This window comes from Helianthus annuus, chromosome 17 (assembly GCF_002127325.2).
Source record: "Helianthus annuus cultivar XRQ/B chromosome 17, HanXRQr2.0-SUNRISE, whole genome shotgun sequence".
Lineage (NCBI taxonomy): Eukaryota > Viridiplantae > Streptophyta > Magnoliopsida > Asterales > Asteraceae > Helianthus > Helianthus annuus.
Genome location: NC_035449.2, coordinates 156,033,543 through 156,059,059, shown reverse-complemented (window position 1 = coordinate 156,059,059; position 25,517 = coordinate 156,033,543). Strand labels below are relative to the sequence as shown.

General features: G+C 38.1%; 1 pseudogene; it reads right to left on the bottom strand.

Moving 5' to 3' along the window:
• Window positions 1-3,424: 3,424 nt before the first annotated feature.
• LOC110921372 lies at window positions 3,425-25,215 on the bottom strand (annotated as a pseudogene).
• Between the last annotated feature and the right edge of the window lie 302 nt (window positions 25,216-25,517).

Below are 25,517 nucleotides of genomic sequence, written 5' to 3'. Positions count from 1 at the left end.
AGGAAAGCTGAAAACAATACAGTTACAACTGAAATCAAAAAGAAAATACAAGAACAGAATTACAGAAATTTAAAAGTTCTTGGCTGAGGATCGTGTTAGACATGGGTCCCTTAAAACAAATTTCGTGTCTCCCAGGAGATCACGTTTGTTTTTCCAGGATACAACAGCCCAAAGCAGTTGCACTGCCGGTCTTGACTCCAACCCGAAGGTGTACCTTGCTGCTTGAAGATGGAAGAAGAATTCTGTTGGGAGAGAAGATGTAGAGCTGTATGTTTCAGTGTATTCAATCTGCAGCATGAACCACCTATTTATACTGCAGGTCTTGAAGAAACTGAAAAAACGAATTAAATGGGTGAATTAAATTGCATTGAACGTCTTCAATGCACTTTAATTCGTTATTTAATTCACAGTCAAACATATTAACTTCGTCAGTTTCAAATGTTGAAACGTAACTGCACTAGCATTAACTGCTGGAAGCTTCTGCGCGCGCCCTTGCGCGTGCAAGGCTGCACGCCCCTGCGCGCAGGCGCCATTTTGGCTCACTGCCATGCGCGCGTGCGCCATACTGGCTCAGTCCCATGCGCACCTGCGCGCGTGCGCCACGTCACCTGCGAGCCTCTACGAGCACGCCACACAGTCGCGCCGTTTTGGCTCACTTTCGTGCGCCGCGCACGTCACTTCAGTGCCCATGCTTCATGCGCGAGTGCGCGCCACCATGCCATGTGTACTCGCGTGCGTACGCGCATGACTGCCACGTCATGCGCCACTGCGCGCGGACCCATCAGGGTCATGCGCCTGCATGTCACATCACCAACCACCAGGTCCTTGCAATCCTTGTGCTCCACCACGCGCACGTGATCAAAATTACAAAGGCGGCTCTCGGCGATGCGAGCGTTCGAAGTGTAAACTGCGCCATCAAATCGCCACATTGCGCCTCATCGGCCACGCCACGCGCGCGCGCGTGTGCGAGTTAGGGTGCTCCGCACCCTTCCCGAGTACACTTAGTGAGTGCTTCCATGAAACAATAAGGATGGAGAGTTCCCACTTAAATACCCCTTTAAGTTTCATCTCTCCTCCTATGTGGGACAAGGTGCCACTTTCCCAATTTTTTTTTCAGCATTTAAGTTTCAAATACCAAACTTTGAGCATCGATATCTCATTCATCTTAGCTCTGTTTTGGACGTGGTTTAGTTCGTTGTGAAGCTCTTCCAACATAGAACACAAACCCACAAATAAATATATAAAACCCGCTCATTTTATTATATTTATTTCTAGTCCAAAATTGGAAAAAATCATTTTCCTATATCTGTGAAAAATGCTATTTTCACAAATTTCCAACAATCCCCCACATGAATAGAAATCGATCTATCAAGTTTCAACGATACACGTTCAACAGTTGAGTATTGCAAGATAGGTAGGTGTAACCTTTGAACCTTCTTTTGTGAAGCATACTTAGCCTCCTAGGGTCTTGTAGACGCGGTGTCTTTGAACAATCCCCCATTTATGTAGGCAACAATATACATTCACACAATGCTCTCCCTAGTCGAGTCAAGTCCTCATGGTTGTGTCTGTTATTGGTCATGGAACACTTTCCTGGTTCTTCGAGAGCTCTAGGATTTGCGCCTCCCCACAAATCCATTCGAAGCGACCCCACTTCTCTCTAACATAGGTGATTCCTCTGAATCATTAAAAGCATCATGGTTAATATTTTATTTCCTCAAAACCCTTAACCTCAACATGTTTAACCTTTCCTTCATGTCACTGATTGGAATGAACTAGGAAGTATACAACTCCCTTTATCGATTTTGGGGAACCCCCCACAGTGACTCCCTTTGGGTTTATGATTATGTTTGCCTACTGAACCTAGATCTTGGGATCTCCAGTCAACTAGGTTAGGTTTCCCTCATATTCCCTTCTTCTATGGGCTTTAGTCCCATTCCTCTTGACGACTTATACACCTTATCTTTGGTTAAGCCTTTTGTTAACGGGTCCTCACTGTTCTCCTTTGACCTAACATAGTCTACTGAGATAACACCCGTTGAGATAAGTTGTCGTACCATGTTGTGTCTACGTCGAATGTACCTTGATCTGCCATTGTACATCGCGCTTAGTGCTCTAACAAGCGCAGATTGATTGTCACAATGTATGCAGATCGCCGTCAACGGCTTTGGCCATCTTGGAATATCTTCCACAAATTGACGTAGCCACTCCGCCTCTTCCCCGCTTTTATCTAAAGCGACGAATTCGGATTCCATCGTGGATCTAGCTATAACCGTTTGCTTGGAAGACTTCCAAGCTATAGCCGCTCCAGCAATTGTAAACACATATCCACTTGTCGATCAATGATCTTTTATATCCGATATCCAGTTCGCGTCAGTGTATCCTTCGATCACTGCTGGATCACGAGTATAATGTAATCCATTGTCTCTTGTGTATCTTATGTATCTAAGCACCCTCGTGATAGCTTTCCAATGTTCCGCACACGGATTACTGGTGTATCTACTTAGTCTGCTCACAGCATATGCTAAGTCGGGTCTAGACATGTCATTAGATACATGAGACTACCAATGATCCTTGGGTACTCTAACTGAGCAACACTTTCGCCTCTATTCTTCCTTAGGCGTTGGGTATTATCAATTGGAGTGCGAGCTATACTCGTATCATCCGAATTGAATTTCCCAAGGATCTTGTCCACGTAGTGAGATTGACTTAACACAAGACCATTTTGGGTTCTAGTGATTTTTACTCCAAGAATCACATCCGCAAGACCCATGTCTTTCATGTCAAACCTTGATTTCAACATGTCTTTTGCTGAGTTGATCATGTTATCATCACTCCCAATGATAAGCATATCATCTACATAAAGACATAAGATTACATAACCTCTTGGTGTGTCTTTAAAATAAACACACTTATCACACTCATTTATTTTGAAACCATTGTCAATCATGACATGATCAAACTTTTGGTGCCATTGTTTTGGAGCTTGCTTTAAGCCATACAAAGACTTGACCAATTTACATACTTTACCCTCGTTTCCTGGGGCGGAAAAACCCTCAGGTTGTTCCATGTAAATTTCTTCTCCTAAATCGCCATTTAGAAATGCTGTCTAGAGTAAATGGCACGTCTTAATAACCGAGGACAGAGGTTCATTCGCCAAATCCCCAGTAAATGAACCATCGTATTCAATTTCAATCATCTAAACACATTATGGTACGACTTGTATACACTGAATTGAAAATTGGGAGAAGATGATGAAAGAACAGGGAAGAAGGCAAGACTCTTCATCTGCCGTCTTAAAATTTGAAGGTGAATTTACATTTCAGTACATAGGAGATGTATTATATAGTATTATACATAGTGTGAAAATGCACCCAAAAATGTCAAATATGGGGATAAATATGTACAAAAAACATGTATAAAAGATGGCACATCAATCATCATTATTTATCTTTTCAAAAAGGAAAGGAGGATACATTACATGTCCTATACCCATAGTGGATACATCATTTTCCATCGGTACATATATTAAGATACGAATCATTAACCACGAACACGCGTACTAGTAGTTACATGGGGATCGATACACAAAACAATAGTGTAATATATTCTTTGATCGTGTTTTCTGGAAAAGTGAACGCGTCCTTATACTTGTAAAACACATCTACTATCCGTGCAAGATTAACAAGTGGAGCAAGTATTCCCATTGGGACCTCCCTTGGCTTTAGGCATCCCTCATTTATATCCTTCCATCTATTTTCAACAACGTTTTTTATCGCCTTGATGGCTACATCTTCCGACACCCCAAAAGTCTTCACATATGCATCTACACATGTGACTGATGGAGCTCTTGCACGCTCAAACTTCATATATTTATGAAAGTAACATGTTATATTAGATACCACTATATGTATGTTATAGCAAAGTCATTGTCATACTAAAGTTGCAATATAAGTAGTGTGAATTTAGTACCGTAAAAGTCACGACATCATCTTGGAGTCTACTAATGAACTGTCCAGCTGTCAAGATCTTTGGTTGACTTTCGTACCAAGCAACGACTTCTTGTGTGACAATCTTGCCCATGCCACTCAACGCTGACTTATAAAGAATATCAAATCCAGAAGTAATTAACCCAATCTTCATATACTCTTCAAATGATGGCACCTCTGCACTATGCCTCCATTCAGCCTCTTGAAGTTAGGCAGTAGCCATTTCTTGAAACTAGATCATAATAGAAATGAATGAAATATAATTATATAAATATAATTCTGATACACTATTTATAAGTAAAGACTAATTTATAGTAAAGCATACAGCTTTTTTTGAAGCCTCAATGAGATTTGTTGTTCCCTGTTGAGGTATCTGTTTGTTCCATTCAGCATACTCATTCAATATAAATTTATAAAATGGTTTAATATATTCTGGAAGTTGCGGTATAGCTGTAATGTCCCACCTGAAAAGATAAAAAATGTTGAATTGTAATGATATAGATAACTTGGTGCAAATTAACATATCAACTTGATGCAAAAGCATAATAATGAATACTTATTTATTGCGTGTGTTAAAACACGGATCTCCTCAATTGTAGCATATGCATCATATGTGTCGTCTAACACCACAAGAAGCAGTGAAACTTTTGTTGTTATGATTCGCGCTTGAGAGTAATAAGGCTCCAAGAACAATGTCAACGCCCATACATAGAACTCGGGCACTCTATCTCTTACATAAGATGTTTTCACTTGCAATTCCAAGTCCTTCCACCACCTAAATCAAAAGATTAAAGAATGATACGACCCGACTCTTGACCTGACCCGACCCATTAGACCATAACATATTCATCTGTTGCACGTTTTAGTCAAAAGTATATGTTTATGTCTTAAGTAAATTGTATAAATGGATGTGTGTATAGATTACATATGCTCTCTTTTTTATTTTGAAAAGAGTCTCATGTGTTCTATTAACTCAACCTAGTTCTTAAAGTATCTATTCCCTATGTGTATACATACATATATGTGTATATATACACCCACATAGAGGGAGATTCTTTGACGAAACCAAAAAAAATGGAGAATCGGAACCATGAATTGTAAATGTAAAAACTCATAAAATACTAACTTTAAATGTATAAAGTGTAATGTATACCAATTGAATAGAGGATAACAATAATAAGCAGCAATAAGGGAAGAACTTTATTCAAAACTTAGAGAAGAAGGAGATGGGAAATAGAGATACAGAAGGAGATGAGAAAAGAGAAACCCAGTACAAATTCAATCTGCCCCATCACACTCCTTACATGCTCTTTATTAAGGCCTCATTCAAATTAGTTATTCCCTTAAGCTGACGTGTAATAATCTAGGCCCTCAATTTCGCAGGCAATTTCCTCACCCGAGTGCTCTTTCTTAGCTTGCCTGTACCCACCATAACCGTTTCATTCTTTTGACTTTCTGGACCTTTTTCATTCATAACATTTCCTTCCCCTTTAAGATCCACCTTGTCCGCAAGGTGGAGGTTTGGAAAATTCTGGACGAGGAGAGTTTTATCTTCCCAGGTGGCTGCGGTGGTCAGGAGGCCTTGCCAAGTCACCAGGTATTGGTCAATCACTTGGCCACCTCTGTGTACTGTATGGTGGTCTTGGATACTTAGTGGTTGCAAATCAAAGGTGATGTCGGAGTTAACAAGTTCAATAGGGGTGACTTGCTGTTCAGGTTTGCCCATGCATTTACGTAAGAGCGAAACATGAAAGACATTGTGGATTTTGGCGGTATCTAGAAGGGCGACTTTGTAAGCCACAGAACCCACTGTTGAAGTGATTTGATAGGGACCGAAATACCGGCGGCCCAATTTATAGTGGCGTTGTAAACGTACCGATCCTTGGCGAAAAGGTTGAAGCTTTACATAAACCCAGTCGCCGACGTGAAACTGAACATCACGACGGTGCTTATTGGTTGTAATAGTCATGCGTTCTTGGGCTTTGAGCAGGTTATCTTTGAGTAAACGAAGGGTAGCATCCCATTCGAGCAGCTGGTTTTCAATAATGGAATTACTGGTAGCATCTTTAACATAACGGGTAATTGTTGGTGGTTTTCGACCATAGAGTATCCCAAACAGAGTCATTTAAGCTGCTGTTTGGTACGAAGTATTGTACCAGAATTCTGCCCATGGTATGAATCGTACCCATTCCTTCGGTTGATCGGTAACAAAGCAACGAAGGTACATTTCAAGACATTTGTTAAGGGCCTCCGTTTGGCCATCCGTCTGGGGATGATAAGCGGTGCTAAAGGAGAGGGTGGTTCCTTGAAGATGATGGAGCTCCTTCCAAAAATCAGAGATAAAATGAGGATCTCGATCTGAAACAATCTTTAAGGGAACCCCATGTAGTTGAATGATGTCATTGACAAAAACTGTAGCGACCATAGAACTAGTAAAGGACGTAGGCAAAGCAATGAAATGTCTGTATTTGGATAAACGGTCCACAATAACCAATATAACTGTTTTACCATGTGAGGGTGACGTGATGAAGTCCACAGCGATACTTTCAAATACCAAACGGGGAACTGGTAAGGGCTGTAGAAGCCCACTTGGGGAGACGCACGAACTCTTCATTTGTTGACATGTGTGGCAATGTGTGACGAACGTGTGAACATCCGTTCGCATACCCTTCCAATAGAAGGTAGCAGCCAATCGGTGAAAGGTTCGTGTAATGCCCGAATGACCCCCAATTGGTGTGGCATGAAATTCATGAAGGAGCTGTTGGCGAATGGATGAAGTAGCTGGTATAACCAATCGGTGATGAAAGAATAAAAGGCCATCTTTGAAGGTGTAATTTGGGAAATCAACTGGTGAGGTACACAGCTGCTGCTCTGGATCGGCCGATCTAGCGGCTTTTAATTCAGATAAAAATAGAAGTTCCTGACTATAGAAAGCTAAGCATGATGGTGAATGGACCCTGGAAATAGCATCAGCAGCAGTATTCTGCTTGCCGGGTCGGTAAATGATGTCAAAATCATACCCAAGTAATTTGCCTAGCCACTTGTGCTGATCGGGTGTCTGGATGACCTTGTCCTCCAGGTTTCTCCAAGACTATTGATCAGTTATGATTTGAAATTTACACCCGAGTAAATATTGGCGCCATTTAGCAATGGCTTGGGTGATGGCAAACATCTCCCGTTGATACGTGGAGGCTTGTTGCATACAGGGGGCTTAATTTTTGGCTGAAGAAGGCAATAGGTTGTTTATTTTGGGATTGTATAGCGCCAATACCGGACCCCGAAGCATCCGTTTCTAGCGTGAAAGGCTGAGTAAAGTTTGGTAATTTTAAGACCGGAGTGGTACTCAGCCGGTTTTTAAGTTCTGAAAATGCAGTTTCAGTGAATGGGGTCCAAACAAACGCATCCTTTTTTATTAAATCCGTCAATGGGCCAGCAATGGTCGCATAATTACGTATGAAACGGTGATAATAACCTGTAAGACCGAGAAAACTTCAAACGTGTTTTACCGTGGTAGGACGAGGCCATTGTTGTATTGCATCTATCTTGGAAGGATCAACCTCAACCCCACTGTAAGAAATAAAGTGGCCTAAATAGGAAATTTTCGATAAGCCAAACTAGCATTTGGAGCGTTTTGCGACCAAGGCATGATTATGCAATGTTTGGAGAATGATGCGAACATGGTCCAAATGAGCAGCCCATGACGCACTATAAATCAAGATGTCGTCAAAGAATACCAACCCAAATTTTCGAAGAAAAGGTCAGAAAATGTCATTCATTAACCTTTGAGATGTGGAAGGGGCGTTGGTGAGGCCCAATGGCATCACCAAGAATTCGTAGTGACCCGTGTGTGTTCGAAAAGCTGTTTTGGCAATAGCGTCGGTTGTGAGAAGAATTTGATGATACCCCGACAATAAATCCAATTTAGAGAAATAAACCGCCCCATGGAGTTCGTCGAATAATTCGTCAATTGAGGGAATAGGAAAGCAGTCACGAATAGTAATGGCGTTAAGTGCCCGGTAATCGACACAAAAATGCCATGTGCCATCTTTTTTGCGGACCAACAAAACTGGTGACGAAAATGGGCTATTGCTCGGTTATATGATACCTTGTTGTAACATTTCAGCAATCAACCGTTCGATCTCATTTTTTTGAAAATGGGGATAACAATAGGGTCGCACCGAAACAGGTGAACTGTTAGGCAGTAACGAGATTGGGTGATCTTGGGATCGAACCGGGGGCAGGTTTGTTGGTGGCTGAAACACACTAGAAAACTCCGATAAAATGTTCTCTAAGTCAGGTGGACAAGTGGAATCTGAGTCATTAGTTGGAAGAGTTACAGATAAGTGAAAATAAGAATCAATGCTAACCGTGTGAGCTAGGCGACGTAAACCATTGAATTGAATAGATTGCACCGACATAAGCAAATCACCTTTCCATAATACCCTGTTCCCATTGTAAGTAGATTCGAAAGAAGCGGCTGCATAATCTGTCACCACCGGTCCAAGGGTAGATAACCAAGAGAACCCCAAGACCATATCCCATCCTTGTAAGGGTAATACATAAAAATCAACCAACACAGAATGCTGCTGAATAAGAAGTTCAACTTGTTTAGCAATACCAGAACACGGTAACTTTTCTCCACTGCCCACCAAGACAGAAAAGGGGTTATACATTCAACTGTGAGATTAAGGAATTTTGCCATGCGTGTTTGAACAAAACAATGAGTACTACCACCATCCAACAATACTTGCACTGATTTACCTTTAACCGTACCCGTAAACCAGAGTGTCGATGCCGAACAACCCCCTGTTAATGCATTATAAGAAATAGTCAATTGGGTCTTCACCTCCTCACTTTGTAATTGTTCAGCAACATCAGCATCAGAGAGTATAGGAGACAGATTATCCGGAGGGGGTGAATCATGTGGTTTATCATCAAAAAATAAGAGTTGAGGTGGAGATTTGCACTTGTGATCCCAAGTATATTTTTCATCACAACGGAAACACAATCCTTGAGCTCGTTTATGAGCTAATTCAGTGGGTGTGAGGCGACGAAAATCGATGGAATTAGGCGTTGATTTAGGGTTTGGATGTGACGGAGTGAAATTTGGGGAAGACGGAAAAGGATGTTGTGTTTTTGGGCTGTTTAAAATGGGCTTAGAAGACCCCAAAGTGACACGACCCAAGCCCTTTTCCAACTGGATTTGATTTTCATGAGATTGGGCCAACGTCATGGCCTCCTCTAAGGTAGTTGGCCGGTGCATTAACACCGACTGTTTGATGTCGGCACGGAGTCCAGATATAAAATAGTGAATTAAAAAAGGAGGAGGCAATACCATAGCACGATTAGAGATTTCCTCAAATTGATGACGGTAATCGGCCACCGTTGTTGTTTGAGGAAGTTTAGCAAGGAGACCTTCCGGTGCTTCTAGGTTCTTAGATTTAAAACGCTGAATCAATCCGTTAGTAAAATTCGTCCAACCACGAAAAGGGAAATTCCGAAATTGCCAATCATACCAATCCACTGCTTCGTCATCCAGGTAAAACGAAGCTATTGTTAAACAGTCAGCAACAGAGATCGAGTAGAAGTCGAAATACCGAGCGGCTTGAGAAACCCACCGCTCGGGATTAGAGCCGGTGAATCGGGGAAGATTAATAGGAGTGAGTTTTTGTCTACCCAAAATCGAAGAACCCTCACTAAAAACGAAGGTAGAAGAACCTTCATCCTGGAATTTGGGTTTCGTCGGACCAGAAGAAAATTGTGCCAAAACATTGTGAAGTAATTTGGGTTTCGTAGCTGATGATGATGAAAACACCAATGTAATATATACCAATTGAACAGAGGATAACAATAATAAACAGCAATAAGGGAAGAACTTTATTCAAAACTTAGAGAAGAAGGAGATGGGAAATAGAGATATACAGAAGGAGATGAGAAAAGAGAAACCCAGTACAAATTCAATCTGCCCCATCACACTCCTTACATGCTCTTTATTAAGGCCTCATTCCAATTAGTTATTCCCTTAAGCTGACGTGTAATAATCTAGGCCCTCAATTTCGCAGGCAATTTCCTCACCCGAGTGCTCTTTCTTAGCTTGCCTGGTCCCACCATAACCGTTTCATTCTTTTGACTTTCTGGACCTTTTTCATTCATAACATAAATTTCATTTTTACATAATTGTTTCCCGAGAATTTGCATGTAGAATCAATTTTACTAAAAAGGAAACTCATTTCTTTATGTTTACTTTTTTTATTAAAAGGGATTCCACATGTGTTTGTATGCAAAAGCTTCAAAAACTTTTTTACATCTAAAACCCATGGTTTCCCATTGTGTGTGTGTGTTTTTCTTTTTCTTTTTTTTTTTTTGTTGTGGTTTCTCGATGAACCTACAGGTAAAACACATGTAGGTTCCGATGACAACTACCATGTAATGCGAGAACTTAAGAATGTCGAGGGGAAATCCTACTTCCTGTGCGAATTTTTTAACCATTTTTTCCTCAAACGTAGATGAACATCTAACTAAGAGATCTATCAAAAAAGTAGCCTAACGTTCATTTATGCCAGGTTTTTTTTATCACTTACACTAATGTAAATAAAATTTTAAAAAAGGTAGAAAAAAATATTTTGTGTAGGTTACTATCATGTAAAGTGTTGTTACATTGATGTAAATTTTTGTAAATGTTTTTTTTTTCTTTTTGAAAAAGTTACATGATTTTAAAAATACTTTGGCGATTAAAAAAAAAAACATTTTTATGGAGTTCTTAAGTTCTCGCAACTTGGGGACTTCTCATTTTAACCCTTCCCTATATATATATATATATATATATATATATATATATATATATATATATATATATAGGATCATTACATTACATTAATTACTGCGAGAACAAAAATAACAACCCTAAAACACTAAATTTTGGGATATAAAGTTCATATTTTTTAAATTTTATGTTTCTTACATTCATATGTGTATTATATATACATTAAAAGACCATATATTTTTACGTACATATAGCCTACATACATGTTAATTTAAAATACACATTACCTACAAATGTGTAGGTTATAAGAAAAGTGAATTTTTTCCCTATTTTGTTTTGAATTCAAGTGTAAGAAACCATAAATCTTACCTTTATAACATTTTCATTTACTTCTTAGGTTTTTAGGATTGAAAAAATAGGTAATTCATTGTCTTCTGCATGTTCTCATAAAATTTAGTGTTCTCCATAACAATTTCCCCTATATATATATATATATATATAGAATTGGGTTCAAGAGTGAACACTAGTGTAGTTTGCGAACCGAGTGAACTAATCCTGGCCATACACGTGTGTAGATCAATGGCCAGGATTTGATGTTGAAATACACTAGTGTATTTTACGATTTTATGATGAAATCCTGGCCATACACGTGTATAGATCAATGGTATAACAACCCTCCAAAATATTCCGACACCCTAATATATTTTAAAGTATCCCAATATGTTTAAAATACACTCCGTATGCGAAACGGACCCCGAATACCTTTATTTTTGCAAAAATTAATTAAAAGCAAATTTTAATGTACTCTCGCGGGGCGCGTAGCCTTTGGCTACTGCCTACGCGGGCCGCGACAACTCAAATCTCAGGCGAAACCCCAGGAAGCCACGTGTCCCAGTCGTTCGTGCCTAGTGTGCGACTCAGCAAACCTAGGGCCTACCCTAGGGAGCCTCGCGGGCCGCGTAGCCCTTGGCTACGTCTTACGCGGCCGCGTAAAACTCGAAATCAGGCCCTATAAGTAGAGGGCTTCGGCCTTCAGTTTCAATCGCTCACATTTCTTTTCTTTCTCGAATTTCTTAAGTGTAGAAGTGATTCCCGGGCATAATACCCCGTAAATGACGAAGTTCTGCCCCGTTGTAAGTATCATAACCCCGGATACGTATTAGATACGCTGCCCGATTGATCCAGTGTTCCCTAATGGCTGTCGTGGTTCTGCCCGACGTACTCGTTGGAATGCCTTCTCGGGGAGGGTATTACTAATGTAAATATTAAGGGTTATTATACTAACGCTTGTGCATTTGTGTAAATTATAGATAATCACCAAGAAACCCTTACAGAAAACCTAAGACAGCAATGTGAGTAATCTCCTTTTTGCAAATTGTTTTTACAAAACCTCACCTAAATTAAATTACATTAAACAGAGATTGAGTATTTGTATTCAACAATTATCGTCGGTATGTTAGGGTTTTGTATACAAAACTTGTTACTACCTTGCGAGGAGTAACATGACCACAAGTCGGGTTGACAGTACCGTGGGTGGTAATTGAATAGATGGAAACAAATGTAATTACGCGACCGCCCTCAATACTGTACAATGGTTTTTACTTAAACTTGATTAAACTGGGATTCACTCACCAGTATTTCCCACTGACAAAATGTTTTTAAACGCGTTTCAGGTAACAAAATGTGAAAGCCAAATAGAAGTCAGCTGGACAGCACTAAAGGCTTGGAAAAGTGGCAATAAAGTTACCTAAAATAAATAGATGTTTTTATTAAATAAAATAGGGTTTATCCCTATTAAAATGTGTGTATTTGAAACTTAGGATTTTCCCATATGTTTAATCTTATGAAAGTGTGGTATTTTACTCTGATAAAATATTTCCTAACTACGGTCCTGATGTAATTTCCGCTGCCAAAATGATAAAACAACATATACCACCAAAACTGGTCGCGGCCGCCCGTTCCCGGGTTGTTAGGGGACGGGGGTTGCGACAGAAGGTGGTATCAGAGCTTAGCCACCGATTCAGCCACAGAAGTGTTCTGCTGACACCAAAATTCAATTTGTTAGCAAATAAATTACAGAAATACGTGCATAATTGTATTTTATTGTTATGTGTTATTTGACTATTTATTAGTTTACAGTATGAGCGACCAAGGACCATCCGACACGTACCGTCAGTTGTCCGGTTCGCCTAGAAGCGAAGGCACCTCTTCACAGCCTGCCCTCTCAGGGTACTATGCTGATAATGAAGAAGGGATATTCGTGTTTAAGGCTCATTCTGAACAGCCATTCCCTCCGAAAAAGAGAGGATGGTTCAGTAGGGGAGCACATGAACGTAGAAAACGAATGAAAAAGTTACAACAGCAGCGAGCCACGCCCAGGATATGCTTAATAGGGATTTAGCAAACTTACATATCCTAGCAACCACTGCTGCCGACCCTAACATGGAGCAACTGATAGCAACCCAACCACTACCACTATTTCCCGCTGAGCCAATAGAAATGGAAATAGAAAACAACCCTGAAAATCAAGTCGAAATGCATGATTGTAACCCAGAAGAGATACCTAGGGTACCAGCACCCAATCCCTTAGACCCAGACTACGACCCGTGGTTAGATGATAATAGGGACTATGTGCAGCGTTACTCAATACCAGAAGACATGCCCATGCCGAATCTAGGAGCATACCCAAGTTTGGACCATCTAGATCCCTACTACGATAGTGATCAATACATTAGGGAAATTTTAGAGAATCCTTACCCATACCAGGAACCCATGCCCCAGATTCCAAACCAAGTCCCAGCACCTGCACCCCCAATGAGTGCAGAAAATGTGCAAGAGCTCCAAACTTTCGAAGAAGAGATTTTAGGGAGTAGCGAGAGGATGAGACAGACTGGAGAGCGACTCGTCTGGAAGTACGAAGAGCGCAATATGGATTTCTGGATGAATCCACATCAGTGAAGGTGATGGTGGAGATGGTAATAATAATAATAATAATAATAATAATAATAATAATAATAATAATAATAATAATAATAATAATAATAATAATAATAATAATAATATAATATAATATAATATAATATAATATAATATAATATAATATAATATAATAATATATGATATGTGTATATGAAAAAAAAACTATGGATGCCTACTACTATTAGTGTAATTTCGATTTCAGCCGTATTGTAATTTTAATTTCCAGCTCTGGTTTGTATTAGAAGCATACTATATATAAGAAAGAGTAAAGTCGCAATAATCGAAGTTTTTGATCAATCTGCATATTGTGTGTTTGGTTGTATTAAATATTATTTTGTGATATTAATATGTGGTAAATATTTAAAATTCAGATGGACAACGAAGAAAACCAGGAAAACCAGAACGACAATAACCCGAATAATGAGAATCCGAACAACAATAACAATGGAAACCAAGTGGATAATAGTGCCATCCAACACATAGTGGCACAAGGGATAATAGATGCAATGCCATTTATTATACAAACTGTTAAGGAAGTGGATAATAAAAGTAAACATAGCAGTAAGCGACCAACTAAACCTGAACACAGCGTAAACAATGGACCCGTACTTTAAACGCCCATTCCCAAAAGAAGAAGAACCATGTTCCATGGTTGTTCTTACAAAGAATTCTGGTCTTGTAAACCAATGGAATTCGCGGGCAATGAAGGGGCCGTTGCAGCTCTACGCTGGATAGCAAAGACTAAGGCAGTACTGAAAATAAGCAAGTGTGCGGAAGAAGATAAGATAATGTTTGCTTCCAATCTATTTAAGGACTCAGCTTTAGAATGGTGGAACACTATCCTCCAGTCTAGGGGAAGTGACAGGGTTTACAATATGGAATGGGGGGAATTTAAAAACATGGTAGAAAGGAAATTCTGCCCTCCCAATGAAAATGAACAGATAGAAAATAAGTTCCTAAACCTTAGTATGACTGGAGTGGATAGTAAGGGATACACTACGTTATTCTTTGAATATGCTAGAATAGTGCCAAACCTCGCATCACCTGAACCAGTATTAATCTCCCGTTACATCTGGGGATTAATCAGTGAAATAAGGCATGTAGTCAAGGCAGCTAGACCTCAAACCATAGAAGAAGCTGTAGAACTAGCAAATACCTTGACAGATGAATTAGTACGCACTCGAGAAGAAGACCAGAGGAGAAACCTAGCTCAAAGGCTTACTCAGGAATTTCGCTATGGTAATTCCAACCGTAGAAATACAGGTTCTACCTCTGCACCCTACTGCAAAGCCTGTAAGAAGAAGCATTCGGGAAAATGCTCCACTTACTTCAATTTCTGCAAGATACCAGGGCACAAGGAAGAAGATTGCAGAAGGAAGCCTAATAATGGAATGTGCTTCAACTGTTGAGAAAAAGGTCATATCAAGCCAAACTGTCCGAAACTAGCACCAGCGATGAACAACAAGAACACTAAAAATGCTAGAGCATTTGTTTTGACGGCAGATGAAGCCAAGATGATTCCGGATGTGATAGCCAATACATTTTTAGTTAATGATGTTTTTTGCTAAAGTATTATTTGACTCTGGTGCGAACCAAAGTTTTATTAATACTTCACTTTGCAAACTTTTTAAGCAATCATTAACTAAACTCCCACAAGAATGTCTAGTAGAGACAGCAAATGGGGAAACCGTTAGGATTTCTGAAATCTTGTACGGAGCAAGAATAGAGTTTTTAAACCAAAAGTTTATTGCAAACCTTTACCCAATGAATCTAGCAGGATTTGATGTAGTATTAGGAATGGATTGGTTAATAGCCAATAAAGTCAATATTTTATGTGATCAAAAGTCAATTCAAGTAAATTCACCAAAGGGTGAAAAGATCACAATTAAAGGAGATAAGCCATCTAAATCCACAAAATTCATCTCTGTGATGAAAACAGCAAGTTATATAAGAAAAGGATCATTAGTGTATTTGATTTCCATGATCACTAACACTAAAGGAACAGAGTTAAAAGATATTCCAGTCGTATCTCAGTTTTCAGATATATTTCCAGAAGAATTACCAGGACTACCGCCAGACAGGGAAGTTGAATTCAGAATCCATCTGCTACCAGGAACAGCACCAATTGCCAAAGCACCTTACCGTTTGGATCCCGTGGAAATGCAGGAATTGAAGAAACAGTTAGACGAATTGTTAGAAAAAGGATTCATACAGCCAAGTCCATCGTCATGGGGAGTGCCAATTTTATTCGTCAAGAAGAAAGATGGATCGATGCGTATGTGCATTGATTACCGTGAATTGAGCAAAGTCACGATTAAGAATCGATATCCATTACCAAGGATCGATGATATGTTCGATCAATTGCAAGGAGCTCGATTTTTCTCTAAAATCGATTTAAGGTCAGGATATCATCAATTAAAGGTACAGGAAGAGGACATTCCTAAGACCGCATTTAGAACAAGGTATGGCCATTATGAATTTACTGTCATGCCATTTGGTTTAACCAATGCCCCAGCTGCATTTATGGACATGATGAACCGAATATGTAAGCCTTATTTGGATAAATTCATAATTGTTTTTATAGATGATATTCTCATTTACTCTAAGAGTAAAGAAGAACATGCACAGCATGTGCACGCACTTTTAAGTTTATTAAGGAAGGAAAAGCTTTATGCTAAGTTTTCTAAGTGCGAATTTTGGTTAGAACAGGTACAGTTTCTTGGACATTTAGTCGATCATGAAGGAATTCATGTGGATCCCACCAAGATTGAGGCAATTACTGAATGGAAAACCCCTGAGTCACCAACCGAGGTTAGAAGTTTCTTAGGATTGGCCGGTTATTATAGAAGATTTATTCGAGATTTTTCTAGAATGGCCATTCCCTTCACTAAGTTAACATGTAAATCCATTAAGTTTGAATGGGGACCGAAACAGGAAGAAGCCTTTAGAATTCTTAAGGAAAGATTAACCAACGCACCCATACTAGCATTACCAGAAGGAACTGAAGACTCTATAGTCTATTGTGATGCTTCTAAGTTAGGTTATGGATGTGTATTAATGCAAAGCCAAAAGGTTATAGCTTACGCATCTAGACAACTTAAGAATCATGAAGAGAATTATTCAACCCATGATTTAGAATTAGGAGCAATAATTTTTGCTTTGAAAATTTGGAGACATTACCTTTACGGTAGTAAGTTTACCATTTTCACAGATCATAAGAGTTTAAGGTATGTCTTCAGACAAAAAGAGTTGAATATGAGGCAAAAACGCTAGGTGGAAATACTTAGTGATTATGATTGTAATATCCAGTATCATGCAGGAAAAGCTAATGTAGTGGCTGATGCTTTAAGCCGAAAGTATCATAAAAAGCCAAAAAGGGTACGTTCTCTTAAATTAAATCTACAAGTAGATTTAAATGATCAGATTAGAGAAGCACAAGAATCAGTAATCAAGGATGATACTGAAAAGTTAAAAGGAATGATTAAAGAATTAGAACAAGAAACAGATGGAATTTGGAGATTCCATAAGAAAAGAATGTGGATACCTAAATTAGGAAACCTACGCCACTGTATATTAGAAGAAGCCCATAAGTCTAAGTATACGATGCATTCTGGAAGTGATAAAATGTATCAGGATTTAAGAAAGAATTTTTGGTGGATAGGAATGAAAAAGGATATAGCAGCTTATGTTTCTAAATGTTTAACATGTTCGCAAGTTAAAGCTGAACATCAGAAACCCTCAGGTTTATTGCAACAGTTTGAGATGCCCGTGTGGAAATGGGAATTGATAACAATGGATTTTGTTACCAAATTACCCAAAACAAGAAAAGGTATTGATATAATATGGGTGATTGTAGACAGGCTAACTAAGTCAGCTCATTTCCTACCAATGAAAGAAACTTTCAGTATGGAACAATTAGCTAAGCTATATGTAAATGAAATAGTTTCATTACATGGAATTCCTTTATCGATTGTTTCTGATAGAGACAGCCGTTTTACCTCTCATTTTTGGGCAAGTTTCCAAAAAGCAATGGGAACCAAGTTGAATCTAAGCACAGCTTATCATCCTCAAACGGACGGACAAAGCGAAAGGACAATTCAGACAATGGAGGACATGCTTAGAGCTTGTGTAATTGATTTCGGAGGTAATTGGGACGATCATATACCATTAATAGAATTTTCTTATAATAACAGTTATCACACAAGTATCAACGTTGCACCATTCGAAGCACTTTATGGACGAAAGTGTCGAACCCTAGTCTGTTGGGCAGAAATTGGGGAAAAACAACTATCTAGACCTGAAATAGTACAAGAAACAACCGACAAGATCATTCAAGTTAAGGAACGACTGAAAGCAGCACGTGATCGACAAAAGAGTTTTGCCGATAATAGGCGAAAGCCGTTGGAGTTTCAAGTAGGAGACAAAGTGTTATTGAAAGTCTCTCCTTGGAAAGGAGTAGTCAGATTCATCAAAAGGGGAAAGCTAAGTCCCAGGTATGTTGGACCTTTTGAGATTATTAGAAAAATAGGACCTGTAGCCTATCAGCTACAACTGCTAGAGGAAATGGCAGGAATACATGATGTATTTCATGTATCTAATCTCAAGAAATGCTTAGTTGATGAATCGCTGGTAGTACCTCTTAAGGATATAGAGGTAAATGAGCAGTTAAAATTTGTAGAGAGGCCTCTACAGATTGAAGACAAGAAAGTAAAGAACCGTAAGCACAAGAGATTAGTTCTGGTCAAAGTGAAATGAGACTCCAAAAGAGGACCAGAATATATATGGGAGCTTGAATCAGAAATGCGAAGAAAATATCCACACTTATTCCAGTAGATCTCGAGGACGAGCTCTAAAACAAGGTGGGGAATATATAACAACCCTCCTAAATATTCTGACACCCTAATATATTTTAAAGTATCCTAATATGTCTTAAAATACACCCCGTATGCGAAAAAGGACCCTGAATACCTTTATTTTTTACAAAAATTAATTTAAAACAAATTTTAATAGTCTCTCGCGGGGCGCGTAGCCTATGGCTACTACCTACGCGGGCCGCGACAACTCAAATCTCAGGCGAAACCCCAGGCCGCAACGTGTCCCAGTCGTGTCGTGCCTAGTGTGCGACTCAGCAACTCTAGGGCCTACCCTAGGGAGCCTCGCGGGCCGCGTAGCCCTTGGCTACGTCTTACGCGGGCCGCGTAAAACTCGAAATCAGGCCCTATAAGTAGAGGGCTTCGGCCTTCAGTTTCAATCGCTCACATTTCTTTTCTTTCTCGAATTTCTTAAGTGTAGAAGTGATTCCCGGGCATAATACCCCCTAAATAACGAAGTTCTGCCCCATTGTAAGTATCATAACCCCGGTTACGTATTAGATACGCTGCTCGATTGATCCAGGGTTCCGTAACGGCTGTCGTGGTTCTGCCCGACGTAGTCGTTGGAATGCCGTCTCGGGGAGGGTATTACTAATGTAAGTATTAAGGGTTATTATACTAACGCGTGTGCATTTGTGTAAATTATAGATAATCACCAGGAAACTCTTACAGAACACCTAAGACAGCAATGTGAGTAATCTCCTTTTTGCAAATTGTTTTTACAAAACCTCACCTAAATTAAATTACATTTAACAGTGATTGAGTATCTGTATTCTACAATTATCGTCGGTATGTTGGGGTTTTGTATACAAAATTTGTTACTACCTTGCGAGGAGTAACATGACCACAAGTCGGGTTGACAGTACCGTGGGTGGTAATTGAATAGATGGAAACAAATGTAATTGCGCGACCGCCCTTAATACTGTACAATGGTTTTTACTTAAACTTGATTAAACTGGGATTCACTCACCAGTATTTCCCACTGACAAAATGTTTTTAAACGCGTTTCAGGTAACAAAATGTGAAAGCCAAATAGAAGTCAGTTGGACAGCACTGAAGGTTTGGAAAGTGGCAATAAAGTTACCTAAAATAAATAGATGTTTTTATTAAATAAAATAGGATTTATCCTTATGAAAATGTGTGTATTTGAAACTTGGGATTTTCTCATATGTTTAATCTTATGAAAGTGTGGTATTTTACTCTGATAAAATATTTCCTAACTATGGTCCTGATGTAATTTCCGCTGTCAAAATGATAAAACAACAGATACCACGAAAACTGGTCGCGGCCGCCCGTTCCCGGGTTGTTAAGGGACGGGGGTTGCGACAAATGGTCAGGATTTGTTCACTCAGTTTGCAAACAAACTAGTGTTCACTCTAGAACCCCACCCTATATATATAATAGGGTTAGATCAAGAGACAACAAACGAAAAACTTGCAAACGGAGAAAACTACTATAAACCAGCCAAGTATTATTTTCTTTTTTTCATTTCCTTTAATTAAAACAAATACTTCTCTTAAGCGCGCGAAACTTACTTTGAAACAGTTTGAAGTTCTCCTTTTTGTAGGAGTTGCAAGTAGTTGAAGTGTAGTTTTGCAAGAGTTAGTAGTGAATCATATCCGGAAATTTCTTCTTCAAAATGAGACAAAAACTTCCTTGCTTCAACCATTGGATGCCCTCGATGAACGGTGCTCCGCAACGCATGTTTCACTTGCATCGCAAGAGTACCTTGGAGTGTTTTCAGTAGGGATTTTAGTTTAGTTTCTGTAAATACAAAGGCTTCATCTAAAATAGTTTCTCCTTTTATCCTTAATTGAGCACTTTCATAGAAACTTAGCATGCCCCTCACATCTGTACTAATGTCTTCACTGAATTCACCAGAACTAGAATCCTTGAACTTGTTGAATACATCTGCATGCATAACGACAAAATTTTTTACTTCTAGGTGGTTTAGCAAAATTATAAGCATTTCTACAAGGTTTCGAACTTGTTTTGGTTTTAGGGAGTACGTTAGTCAACGAAGCAAACTCGTTAATATCTAGAAAGAGTTCACTTGTCATGTGAATATAGTTTTCTAGAAGAAGCAATTCCAAAAATAGAACTTGTCATTTTGCTAAACCACCTGCTTAAAAATAAAATAATAATAATAATAATTCACATAACCACCATCTAGTTAGAGATCGAGATAAACCATAGTTACCTATATAATTTTAACAAAACCATATAAAAAGTTTTTGTTTAAGCAATTCTTATGAGTGAACTAATGAATGTCTTACCACAAGAGAATCTGTAACCAAAGTTTCTAAAGACTTGAAAGTGAATAGATATTGTAAAGAGATCTGCTCCGCAGTAATTTTGCAAGTCAAGCTGGTTGAAAAGCTTATCAAGTTGGCCATCAATATCTTCGGAGAAAAGATATGTTAGACCAAGACGACACACATAATAAATCAAACTCAATTTCTCGTTTGAATCAGTTGCAGAATTTAATATCAATTTTCTAAGTTGTTCTTTCGGTTGCTCCATAGCTTTAACATATGCTTCCAGTTCCTAGAATATGAAACAACATATTCTTAACATTTAATGTAAGAACATTAACATACCAACACAACAACATAACGTTAATTGTGCAATTGTGTGTGATCAATCGATACGAGCTCTTACCGAATTATCAACAGAGAAAGATAGGAAGCGATCACCCCAAATCGAAGGAGGAAAGTTGGCCAAAGGACGTGCCGGCTCTATGGTATTAGCTTCAGTTGCGGCCATTTGTGCAATGTGTAAGGAATCTACAATATTTATTGGAATTTTTAAAAATTCAAACTATAATATATACCGTTCTAAAGAATCTCCAGCAAATGCAAACCTTTACAAAAACAAGCTAATCATATTTGTTCAACCTATTTTCAAGGGCGAGGCTTTTTTTTTCTTTTCTTTTTTTTTTTAAGTTTTATACCCATCACTGTGCTTTCAGACTAAAGCCAATGAGAAATAAGTCCCAACAGGTAGCTTTTAATTAGACAAGATCATAAACAGAATACCAACGAACGCAATGGGTAATGTGTAAACGCTATGAGCCCATGCGGAGTAGTGGCGTGGAGGCCTCAACAAGGCCGCCACACCACCCGTGTCCGACGTTGTTGATGGTATAGGGGAGGGAGGAGTTGATGATGATGACGTGGACGAGTGGACGAGTGTACGTGGTGGGTTGGGGGTTCTTATAGCCGTTGGGACCCCAACGGTAATATTAAAAATATTAAATTTAAAAAATAAATTAACTCTCTATTTAAATCCAACCAATTCCATCACATACTTTGGGTGCAGACTATTACGAAGGATTATCCGACCTAAATGAACAAATTAGTGCGTTCAGTAGCATCCAACAACAAAGGAACACCCTAAAAGATAAGATTATCGAACTTTTTGAACGAAAGGTAAATTTGAAAAATGAGGAGTTGGTGAAAGAAAGGCGAGCGGATTGAAAATCCTCGCCATGAAAACTGATCACCTTAGCGACGAAGAAAAAGTAATGTACGAGAAATATAAAGAAGGAATTAAGGTAAAATATCATACTTAGTTTGGTTTTTTTTTATGTTTATTAGTTTCGTTTTTTTAAGATTATATAACGTTTTTCTTTAAGTTTATGTAATGTTTTTTTAATTAATGATATTTTTATCTTTTACATTAATGTTTTTTTTAAGGTAATAGATTTGTTTTAAGATTTAAATATAAAATAAATACAAAAACTTATGACATGTGTCACACCACGTCACATCCCACCCCGCGTATTTTGGCACTACGCCAGTACGTCACTCTTCTGACAGGTGCTGACGTGACTGTTACGTGACGCTTCATGCATTCTTTTCATGTCTTCCCACACCGTATATTGTATATTGTGATACCATATATGAGACATGGTTTAGCTTGAGACTAGGTCTCAACTATTGCCACCCATAAGAGAATTATATATTTGTGTCTCAGTGGCGGATTTAAAAGAAAATTTTAGGGGTATCATAAAAAAATTTTATCTAGACCCGTTCCTGAGAATTTGAGGGACTCTGTACGGCTAGTAAAAATGGGCCCTCTTTCTTTTACCTTGGATCATCCTTAATCATCAAGAGCCCTTAGTGGCTTGTGTGGCTAGTGTGTGTATATGTATAATATTTATTACTAGGTTATAAACTCGTGTATTACATGAGTTCAATAAAAATATATTAAATAGCTAGTAATAAGATTTAAAATTATAACATGATATTTTGAGATAAGACATAATTGAAATTATGTATTAAATTTGGTATAGATACGTGTGTTGTGAAACTATTTTTAAAAAGCAAAGTTGTTAATCAATCTTTTTCTTAATACATACTTTATAATATAGTGTCACTCGCTAATAAAGTCAGAGAACGAAAACAATTTAATTATAGGATTCAAATATAATTTTATTTTTACATTGTAAAGCATATGTTGATTATCATTTTTTTATTAATGGGTGTACCACACACACGAAAACATTAACAAATATTTATTATAAAACTTTAAATGTTTTATATATAATATTTAGTTTGTAATAAAAATATCTTCAACAACAAAAAGTACTGAAAACTCATCGTCTGTTAATATTTTGTTAAAGCATGTAGTATTATATGAATTCCCAATAACTGAAATAGTAGGCTTTATAAGTAGGGAAATTGACCTGTAATAATCTCACCTAGACCTTATTGGCTATTAATAATCCCACCTCAGAATATTCCCCCCACCAGTCCCACCTTTCACCTATTTTTCCTGCAATGGTCCCCCGTTAAAAAAACTTAACGGAGTTAAGCTTTTTTCCAAATTACAAACATATTTTTTAGGGCTTTTGATCAGAACGATGATACGAGTCCATTGATGTAAAACTTACTTCGAAATGGTGCTCCAAGTGGCTTGATTTTGGTTAATTGGAAATTTAAACATCCGAATTGAAGCGCCGTTTTCATAGTTTGGAGCACCGTTTCGAGGCAAATTTTACATCAATGGACTCGTATCGTCGTTCTAATCAAAAGCCCTAAAAATCTGTTTGTAATTTGGAAAAAAGCTTAACTCCGTTAAGCTTTTTTAACGGGGGACCATTGTAGGAAAAATAGGTGAAAGATGGGACTGTTGAGGGGAATATTCTAAGGTGGGATTATTAATGGCCAATAAGGTCTAGGTGGGCTTATTACAGGCCAATTTCCCTTATAAGTAATCGTTTTCAAAAAATATATCATTAATTTCATATATCTAGAGTTTAAAAACTTTGTTATTCGTATATCCTTACTTTCTTCATATTTACATAATATTTCTTTCCATTTGAACAAAAAAGACAAAATGTTTTTTCCTTGTATTATTTTAACTTTTTGTTGTTTAAAAAGGAATTATCAGGTAAAGTTTGGGAAAAGTGTAAACTGATAAAAGGAATTATCAGGCAAAGTTTACGAAAAGTGTAAACTGGTAAATAAACAAAGTGAAATAAATAAAACAATTATGTGATGTTTAGAATATTTTAATACCCTAATTTAAATTAACTAAATGGTTATATTAATTGAGGAGGACAGCTTGCCAGCGCCCACTTGACTAAATAATTCATTGTCCCTATTATTATATTAATATCGTTCATCTTCTTCAATGTTTAACGGGTGACGCTGCATAACGGGTGACGCTGCAGGCTTCCGGTAGCCGGAAATTTTCGTTTCCATCGACCGTATACTTTCAGTTCATTTTATTTTCACCTACACTCAGGGGTATCCTAACATTTGCTCAGGGTTATCCCCGATAAATAAAACGGAGATTAAAAATAAATTTGCACTTCGTCAAGAGAGTTAAGGGTTAATTATCCCGTGCACCCACTCGCCGCCACATAGATCCGCCCATTTGTCCAAGAGGACGCAATACTATAATGTTTTCCTTTGAATTTATTCATAAGGACAATAATGTCTTTAACACAAAACGCAAAGTGCCCATGTCTTTCAATTAACTATAACTCATAAGAAAGATAATTGCAAAAAGACCATTGTACTTGCACTTTTCTTCAAAAATACTGATTCTTTAAGTCATTTCAAATTTTTCATGAGAACAATAATATCTTTAACACAAAACGCCAAGTACACTAGTTGGAAAGTCAATCAACTTATCACACACAAATTATATACCTTTGTTGTTATAACTAGGGCAGATTGCAAAATCATTTTCCTACTTCAATTCAACTTGAAATCAGTCCGTGGGTTGGATAATTAGGTTACTCTTGATTGACAAAAAAGTTGTTTTCTTGCCTAAATTCGGGATAAAACTTCCACTCAATGGATTATGATTTCTATCAAAGCTTAATCACATATAATAACAAATGTCTAGCACACATAGATGAATCCCTACTTAAATACCTCAGATCTAAACTACCCCAAGTTCCTAAAGCTTTCTAACACATCTAAGCATGCATCAGTATCAACCAAGACGAGAGAGAAAAACCTGAAGCCCGGTTGAAGGAGGTTCGAAACGGACGAGGTGGAAGATTAGGTAAGGTGGTGCAACGAACAGTGGGAAACATGATGGTGGTAGACATTGTCGCCATTAGAATCACTAGTTGGTGGCTAGCTGCAATATAAATTTCCCATCCCCACACACACTTGCCTATATATGTATATATATATATATATATAGAGAGAGAAAGTATAATGTACTTCAAGGCTTAACCTACATTAACATACATGACAAAAAATATAACGTGCGTTATTATCATAGAATGTGCGTGATTATAGTCCCATGCGTGATTATGTGGTCCCATGCGTGATTATACCCCTGATCCAACGGTTACCATTGTCTCCTACGTGATGTATGATAAGGCTTTTTGTATCTTAACCTTACTCTCTATATATATATATATATATATCTATATGATAATAATGA